Genomic DNA, 10,345 nt, shown 5'->3' with positions numbered 1-10,345 from the left:
TGTGGTTGCCACATTCCCCTCTGACAAACTGGAAACAAAGTTCAGCCTCCCCAGAACAGCAAAGCTTAATCCAGTAGACCAATAATCTCACAATATTAATTTTCCATTTACTACTGTTCATTTCTATAAAAAGGATATTCCTACATATTTAGATTCAAGAATCTCTGATTTTTTTTTAAATTGACATATTTGTAACATTCTTTCTCCAACTGTTCCAGGCTGCTGCCTGCATAGGTCTTAGCAGCCTAGTACTGCTCTAGTGAGTGTTTCAAACTCTGCTAGTAATCTAGGCGTATAATGATGATGTACGCAATATATATGGTATTTTTTAGTTCATCTGAGAAACAAACATTTTGGAGAATGTTTATCTGAAAAGCTAAGTCCTCAAAGAAAAAAAATCAAATCCGGGTTTATCAGGTTACAGAACAAGAAAGACTGCCAGATTTGGAAGTGTACTTCTTAAAATATTCACAGTACACCATTTCATTCCTACAAAGAACTGGAACACAGGAAACTGGGGCTCTGTTTTCTGAGCTTCCAATGTCTGCAGTGTATTTGAGAAGGAATTTTAGTTTAGTCCTAGAGTTCTTTTAGACAACAGCAACAACACAAAAAAAGAACAACTAACAAACAAACAAAACCAGAAAAAAGCACCAGAACACCCACCAAAAAAACATAACAAATTCCAATTATCTCTTGTCTTGAGGAGTGTGTAAAAATATTTGTTCAGATCTCAAGCTTGGCAAATTTTGAAGACATTTTACTCACTCTAGAAAAGATTGCACATAACTGCTTGGCATTTTCAAATGAAGGTATTTCCCCCATAACACTATACATAGCAGTGAACAAATATTCTAAGACATCACAGAAAATAGACTGGAAGTCCACACTGAATCAGAGGGACCAACTCATAAAAAAATAAAAGAAAAAGGAAAAAAAAAATTTACCAAAAGGTTTTTTTTCTTTTGTTTTGTTTTTTGTTTGGTTTGGTTCTGGTTTTTTGTTGGTTGTTTTCTTTCTTTTACCAGCATTAACTAATAATCAACAATTTATGGAAACAAGGAAGGAAGAATTATGAAAATGAACAAACTAATGAGTAATGCTTTTGATTTTGAAATTCTTCAACATGAAAACCTTCTATTTGGGAAGCTGTTATTTTTTCTAGCAAGAACATTGTCAAACTAATAGCACAACATTTAAAGAGAATTAGAAAGCTCAAGTTGAAACTCAAATTTAGAAACAACCAATAAAACAATGATCCCTGAGTTTGGAACCATGAATAAAATGTTTACAGTCTTTAGCATTAAACCTGCATAAATCCTGTTATTTTTAGCAACAAACAAGTTTGAGTTATTCTTTTCTAAAATTACATTATCAAAAGGCTAAGTAAAAGCTAAAAACAGCCTCTAGCAGAATATTAACACTGGGTGAGATAAAGCAGGGATTAAAAACTAGTAGCTTCCTTGGTAGAAGCAAAATACCTGCAGCACCATGTCGTACACCAAAGCAAATTAGTCCGTACTTCAAGAACCAGGTTTTTTGCTGGTGTAAAGCAATATAGCTCCACTGACTTTAACTATACTGATTTACACCAACTGAGGATCCGGATCATAAAATCTTCATGCTGAAATGAAGTGGCTCTTGCCATCAATTGTACAATGTTTCAATAGCATCCATAAATTTAACATCTGGTAAAGACACAACAAAACTCTGCAAATATCGTCAGATATCACTGTTACACATTGGCTATAAAATATTAACTAATATCCTAGACACAGCACTAAATAAAAGAATGGTTAGTATTTTAAATCCAGGTCAAGTTAGCTTTGTGACAGGAGATAAGAGCTGATAAGCATCACTGTACATAATGATTTTGACAAACCATAGTATATTGCACTGCCAACAAGATGCTTAGAGTGAATTTTGTCTTTGTGAAAAGCTACAGCAAAAGTCCTGTGAACCACCAAAACTCTCAGACTCGGTTAGGAAATGGCACAGAATCTGATTCTCTGTACTAGGGTAAAATTTACATTCAAGCAGATGATGCTTAGTCCGCACATTTCACAGTTATAACCAATGTGTATGCCTATCTACTAGAATAATTTCTGATCAATCTCTCTTCTGTGTCTCAGAACAGGATTAAATAAAAACAAAATAAACAAAATGAAACTGTACTTCACCAGACACCTCTTCAACCTAAAATTTATTTGGAATGCAGAAGAAAATCTGTTGCCTAAGTTTACAGCTGCAAGATAGCGATTCTGCCACTCAGGAAAGGAGTGCCTGGACAACCACATAGTGGACCTTGAGAGCTTCTTTAACAGGGGACTCACTTGCTAATTTGCTGTTATCCGTGGGGGAAAAAACCTTTTTAAATGTCACCACCTCCAGATTTGCTTGTCTGAAAAATGGGACCTGCAAGTTTGGACAAAAAAAAGAAACAGGCTTAGAATAATGAACTCTGTCCAGAGCAGATGAACCATTACAAGAAGAGTTAATTTTGCAGTACCTCAAATGCCAATCTGTGATAACCAACAGCAGATGGTGAATATTGGATCCTTTGGCCCCAGCAGAGGAAGTGTTTTGAAGGGGAAGTCTTCGGAGAACCAGCACTCCAGCAGCATCCCTAAATTTCAATTTAACAACACAATTAACCAAAAGTCTTGGAGATTTTAAAACTCAAAAGCAGCTTAATAATACATGATGACTTCTGAAAGAAGAAAACGAAGTTTCTGCTACAACCCATTCATTTAAACTTTCACCTCTACCATCTTGTTGAAAGAACTATAGATAAGCATCCGAATGTGACCTGCTTCGACCCCCCAAATACTTGCAGAGATATTCACACTCAATATCTGTAAATTTCCCACTTACAGCTCTTCATACTACATGGGGGTTTTTGCAAGCATTTTGACATAACACAACATCCAGAACAGGACCGTGTAGTCAATACAATAAAAATAGGCTTCCTGTTTCAGTGATGCAGGTGGAGTTCTGCTACAGAAATGCCATTGACAGCTGAGAGGACTCTATATTATGGTCACCTCTAAGAGTTCACACTGGTTTAGCACAATTTAAATGAGGCAGCAACAGCATAAAGCCTGACTGATTTGGGAAATCAGTCTCCCCTCTCTGTAGAAGCTAGATGCCAGCTGCTGGAGAGGAGCCCAGGAAGGTGGGCTGTATCCTGTACCTTTGCATTGGCAACCACGGACAAAGCGCCAAGAGAAAGTCATGACACCTCTTGGCACTGGTTCTGGAGGGAGCCCAGAATCACATCAGTAGGGATGCAAGCGGGAGGGAACAAGTCACCTGTGGGCTCCATCAATGTACAATATCCTAAATGGGAGACGAAATTCTGCTGCCAGCTTCTGTGGGCATTGAGGGAGAAACAGAGAATTCACCAGAAAGTCACTGAAAAGCCGACATTTCTGGTAACGTGGGCCTAGCACTCTTCTACTGCTCAGAGTTATCCTTTTTTCTGAGAGCAGAATGGGGCCTGCAATGTCCTGATGCACACCCGCTAACCCCACACCTATGCCCTTCTCAACCTTTACTTTGAAAGCCTACACAGGATGGAAGTAGAGAAAATCTGTTGCTTCCCACACCTACCCCAAGTTAAAGTTAGCATATGGATTAAAATAACTAGAACATTCCAGTATGTCACAAGCAAGGATATCCAGGCTACTGCCCAAAATTTGTAATTGCAGTTGCAGCTAGATGCTGGCATTGCATGCCACGGTTGTCTCCAGTATTTATGTGTACTTACGTGGTCACCTTGCCTTCTAGAAGAGGTTCAATCTTTTAGAGGACTACACAACACCTTGCACAATACCAGCAACACTTGTAAATATAGAGGATTACACAGGATGAAATGCTCACAGAGGTTGTTAACTCAGATGACCTCATGTTTCCTTCTAATCTCAAAATCTGTTAATCTAAAATTCGATGAGTAAAGGAACTTCTGATGTTGCTAAAAATGTTAAAATGCTGGTTACCTATAAGCAAACATAACAGCACTAATTTTCCTCAGAAGAAATACCTTGGATTCTAGAAATAGTCTTCTAACAACTAGATGACAGTTCTGCCCTTCTCAAGGAAGTTTTAGAATTGGTTCTTAAAACTGTTACATGCATACATGTATACATAGGTAAACATCTATGTGATTGAAGAATTTATTAGCTTAAAATCTATTCTGCCAGGTTATTCACAGGAGATTGTTCCAGGGCTCTAGTCCTTACCCCTAGCATTCCCAAAGCTTGTGGAAATAACTAGAGAAAAGAGTTTTCAAATAAATAATCCAAGATAATGTTGTCAGTGTTCTGATTATGTATAGCTATATTATGTATATCTTGTGCTATTGCCTATATTCTCTTGTATGCCCACACAGAAACAAGGACTAGGCCTCTGCAGGAAGGGAGAGAAGAAAAAAGAAACAAACCACCAACACAGCCATATATTTAAGAAAATGTGCTGCTGTAGGGTGGTGCCATAACTCTTAAAACATTATTATTTGATAATTTTATTGGTTAATTATTTATGAATAATATCTGCTTGAGAGGGAGAAACACCTGTCTACCTCTCAGATGTCAGTCTTCTTGCAGGATGTTAAATCATAAAAGGGAGCTAAATGGCACAATTATTCTAATTCAATGAAAAAAAATCTCCAAAAAAAAAAAAAAGAAAAAAGGTAATAATTCAATTAGTACAACAGAGTGGTGAATAAATGAGAAAATAAACAAATACAGTTTGAAATGACACCCAAAGCTATGCTGCTTCAAAATCATATGGTCAATAATGCACTGAATGGTTTTACTCTTAAAGAAACACAACCATGCCCACTACCCACAACACAAACAAAGCTCTACTTCTGCAACATACATAATTTTAAACTTAAAATATTTGTAAATAAATGCAGTTTTCCTATTAAAACTGTAAAATATTATCTTCAGTTAAGCAATTAACACAACTTTAATGGGCCAAATCTACACCATCACTACTTAATTGCCCAAAGGTGGTTTCAGACACATTCGAATCATATTACCTGTAAACAAGGGATCATGCTAAAATACTTCGCAGTTTGTAGAGCAGGAGATATCAGTCAGGCTTGACTTACTTAAAGCTCTTCGAAAAACTGGGGCACAAAAATGAAAGAGGCAAGTGAAAGTCTTTCTGTTTGGTAAAAAAAGCACTGATATGGCTGTGATTGATTGTTTTTCCACAATGCAGCCATGCCTTGGATATAACTCCTATAGTGATCAGATGGTGATTATGCAAAAAATAAAAAAATAAAAAAAAATTTAATACAAAATCTTGACCTTCACTGGCAGCTAATCCCTTTTGCTGAAAGTTTTTCTCAAGCTATACAAGAAAAAAAATCAAATTCCATATTTCCAAGATATTTTTGCTCTTAAATGGTATAAATTTGGCAGAATTGATATGGGAATTGCAGTTAAAAACTTATACATACAGCTTAATGAAACTTCTACACTATTACAAGATTTGCATTATTTGAACTGCTTACATCAAAGTTATAGAATATAAATAAATACAAATAAATAAATATTTCTTTAAAAAAAAATCCTCACATCTATGTTGATGAAGTAATTAATCTCATATGGAAACAACAATTGATGTTACACGTCGGCTTCAGATAGGACCCTCAAGTACAGCCACAGCAGAACGTGAACATACTGACTGCCATCAGTAGATAATAATTGTATCTCTCCTCATCAATACATTGTTGTTCCTAAGTCAGTTTGAGCTGCTGCAGCAAAAGGTGCATGGAACTTTATAGTAGGCTGAGGTAGGATAATCTTCTCCCTTTAACTTATCCCTGACACTTCAGAAAGAGATGCAAGAAAATTAGTAATGGTTGACTTGGAAATTACTGTAAATAATCTTTCTCGTAGACAGGACATGCAAGAAGCTGGCTGGATTATACATACCTCAGTAACGATGGCTTCAGCGTCTTTTATGGTATAAGATTTGCAGCTTGGCTAAGTAAATATGAAAAGATCCTGCTACCTCTGTATAATGTACACAATTACAACAGCTAAAAAGCTAATCACAGTACCTAAAAAAAATTCTCTTTACCCAGGTCCTACCACACTCTCAGCTTCACATCTCTTCCTTTTCAGTTTGTTTTATCTGACTTGTCATCTCTAAACGCTGTGTGTGTTGAGATATGTATCACACAATGCACAAGGCAAGGCAACACTACTATGCAGCAAATCCCTTCACTCAAACAGGGGAAAAGTCAATTCTTCCTTGCCAGTGCTAGACAGGGTTTATTTACCCCACCACAGTGACTTCTGTGGTCATAGAGTTGGCTTATATAAATGACTACAAAACATACATACCCAGCAATCCTCAGAGAAAACCAGAAATAATCAGTAACTGATGCATAGCTGAAAAAAGAGCTGAATTTGTCCCCACAGGCACTATTTGTGCGTTTGTGCACTTAATATTTCACATCACATCTGACTGTTTGAGTAAATAAAGTGACATTTTGATTATGGAACATATTAGAGACTGACAGTAGTTTTATTGATCTATCAAAACATTTGAAGGATTGATTGCTACAGTTTCAAAGTCATTCATTTCAACAGAGGCACGGGCACCAGACTGCTATAGTCCACGGCAAGTAGGCAAGCACAAAGCCTGAATAATCTCAACTAGAAATGTAAGTCTAAGACTCGTAAGTGAAGAAAACTTTGTAATTTAAGGAGCCATTTCCACAATGTTTGCTTGCTGCAGTGATGTAACTCCCTTTTTATAGGGCCCTAGAAGATTCTTCCTTCATACTCTGCCCTTGGTAACCTCGAGGGAAAAACAATGTGGTTACACTGAAAATCCTCTAGAATGCAATAATATATGTCCAGTAATGAAGCTAAACCAATCCCATTACAATCAGATCCAAATAATTATGTAATTTAGATAAGTCACTTCAGGTTGGCTTCACCAGTAATCCTCTCTCACAGTCCTGAATGTAACTAATGCACAGCACTCCCCTACCCTTTAACTGCTAGTCCAAGAAATGAGCCTTCCAGATTTCACAGCAAAATGATGGCCATTTGCCTTCCAAATTCTGCTGCTGTCCATGCCTAGTAATTTAAAGCCTCCTAAGGTTCCCTAAAGACTCAAGAAGAGTGGGAGGCAGAAACAACACACATATCTTCAGCAGTGCAATTTTATCACTGTGATGCCTTCAAATTGTAGTCTCACCATTATCAGACCCCTTAGCATAATTACCTGCAGAGCCAAGGGTGGGGAGAGTACAGAACAGAAGGTAACAAAGAGCAAAATGCTTTGAGAGGTGTCATGGCTTTCATGTAGCACAGAGATGAATTTTTATAAGAACTGAAAGAGGAGGTTAAAAATAAAAGAAAGGCTCAAGACAGGAACCTCTTATGAAGTGTATTAAGTAGCATCTCAGGATAGAAAAATGGCATGAGACATGACCAACATGAAACAGACCCAAAAACAGAACCAGAAATACAGTGCTCATGTCACATGTTTCTACAAATACCTACATCACAGAAGGGAATCTTGAGTTTTACTGAAAGGTTTGGTTCACACATGTTTTTACTCAGCTTCCTGAAGACAACAGTGAAGGAGCTCCCTCTTGTTAAAAAAAAAGAAAAAAAAAAATCAAGCTTAGACAAAACTGTTGCAAGAACATAACTGTAGCGAGGACTATGCTCTACAACAGGGAAACTAATGGAGTAGTAAGAGAGTGTAAAAGTGATTAACTAATACTTTTTCCTGTTGTGAACTCCACTCTTCCTACAGGACAGGGGAGAAGAAAGGTCCCTCCAAGTTGCTGTCCCTACCTAGACCTCCTATTCCTAGAACAACACTGCTTTCTGTCATCCCTTTCAGAGGGCTGAAAATAAACCTTAAAGCTGACCTAGATCCAGCTTGGTATAAGGGTCCTATTTTGTCTTCCTTTTCCTTGCATTTATGGCAACACAGTAAGATCTTCACACATAGACCTCATTTCAAAATCTAAGTCAAGTCCAACATTTTTGTCAGGTGTTTGAGAGCTTTTGGGTGGTTTTAGTTGTGAAGCAAAAGAAAAGGGAGAAATCATGAATATAACACTTCTGGGAGGAAAAAAAAAAAAGGCAGAGGGGAATTTCTGTCAGCTGAAGACAGTTTTTCAGTGAGGATCAAAAATAAAACTTTGAAGACAGTTAAAGACAATACATTCCATTGTATTCCAAAGGGGAATAGTAAATTTAAATGTGAAGATAAGGTTATCAGTAAGTTACCACAAGCAGACTTGTTCTCCAGAAGTCCTTAAAGCAGAAAAAATCAGCTTATTATGATGTTGCCATTGCTCTGTGTCTCCTTCTGATCCAGGAGTAGGCAAGGTAGAAACGCCCCCCGAATGTCCCACCACATTTATTTCTAGGGAGAAGAGCCATTCCTACAGAGACTGTCATACTTATTGGGACCCTCCATATGCAAAACTTACTCATCAGCCCAGTATTCTAACTCAGTTAAAAAATACATAATTTACTTTAACAGATTACATGAATATTTCTTTTTAGAAAAACAGAAAATAAACTGGCTTTATCCAGTACTGGAGGAAATAAAACACCATACGAAGGAAGAAAAAGAATCAGTGTTCCAAGCACAAAGAGCTGAAAAGAGAGGTGAAGAAGCAGCCTGTCTAGAGTTTCCTAATGAGGTTGATTTCTTTTTCTCTAGCTTCCTACAGTTAACTAGCTAGTGGTGGTTTTTTTAGTCGTTATTATTATTTTATTTTTAATTGAACTATTTAAAAAAGCAGAAGACAAAAACCATAATCCTAGATGCCAAACTCTCTCAGTTGAGGCATAAAATTGCCAAAACCAATTAAGAGTTTGGCTGGTTTTAGCCAAATTGTGCTGCTTTATTTGGCACATGATGTTTGAAGAGAAAATTCTATACTTTAATGAAAAGTTTTAAATACGCACCCAAAATTCATTACCAATATTTGAGCTACATAGTACCAGATGTTTCCAACACTTAGGAAAGGTAAAGTAGGAAGCAGAATGGCACATAAAGCGACTGAATGAAACATGTAAATTAGCTTCATTGTACAAAATGCATTAGCGTACAGAGTGCATGTGTTCCACCAGCAGTTCATTGGGCTAATTTGCCCATAGACTGCTGTACCACGCTCACAGAGGAACAAGTGTCAGGAAGAATGCTTTTTAATGAAAAGTGCTTTGTGTAACATCCACTACAGAGTGACCATGTAAATCTACTACACCTTTGGATCACAGGAGCAGCCAAAGAACTTCACCCACATCAATGAATCCCAAGGGGTAGTCACTTATATTCTACTGTAGATTTGCTTACTGTGAGAAAGCTGTATCCAACACTAAACCAAAAATAGCTGTTATGAGTCAGTCTGGTCTTTCTGAAGAGGCACGACCTCTGATATAGATCAGGCAAAGTATTTACCACTGGTTTCATGTTCAAACACCCTTTACGTTAGGCTGTAGGCACCCATTCTATATTGTAGAGATGAAGTAGATAAATGTGTTACTTGTTATATTCAGTAAATAAGAATGATTAGTCCATTGTTTTGACTAAAGATATTTCTAAAGGAGAGTCATGAATGCCTGAAATTACCACCAAGAGAGCATAAGATCCGAATAATCAAAGATGACCATCCACACTGCAGAAGCAGTGTTATCATCACTCTAGTCGTGAGGCTGGAAGAGAACATTCAGATTAAAAATCCACTGCAAATTCAATGAACTGTCCCACAAGCCACTTAGAATATTAACTGTAGTCCTTTCAGAAAGTCTACCTGTGCATTAGGTCCAGGCCTACATGAACATTGCTAGTTACAAATTCAAATGACCTCATTTATTCTCTGCCTTTTCTTCTAGAGAACCTTGTCACATATCTTTTTTCCCCACTGGCTGCTGTGCTTTTAACAAAATGAGTTCTTTGTGGTCTCCAGCAAGACTTCATTTTCATTGGTTTTAATAAGCCACCCCATTCAAAATGTATTGACATTCATACCTCCACTGTCAGACATACCCCATGTGAATGGCCCCTTACACAGGCAAGCTGCAAAGACAATACTGCTGAATACTGAACGTGTTACCTGGAAGCAGATATTTGAAGAGTATGAAAATTCACTGTACCAGCAATCCAGGTTTTTATTATAGTGTAAGTCTCAGTATTTTTTAACACATACTTCAGCAAATCATTATACCCAGTGTTTCAGTGACCCAGAGCTGGTTTATCGGTTGCAGCCACCAGGATAAGGATTACAAATGAAAAAAAAAAAAAAAAAGGGGGGCTACTAGAGGGTTGTCTTTTCTGGGCAAAAAAA

The sequence above is a fragment of the Pygoscelis adeliae genome, unplaced genomic scaffold, assembly GCF_000699105.1.
Source record: "Pygoscelis adeliae isolate BGI_AS28 unplaced genomic scaffold, ASM69910v1 Scaffold33, whole genome shotgun sequence".
Taxonomy (NCBI): domain Eukaryota; kingdom Metazoa; phylum Chordata; class Aves; order Sphenisciformes; family Spheniscidae; genus Pygoscelis; species Pygoscelis adeliae.
This window is presented reverse-complemented; position numbering follows the sequence as displayed.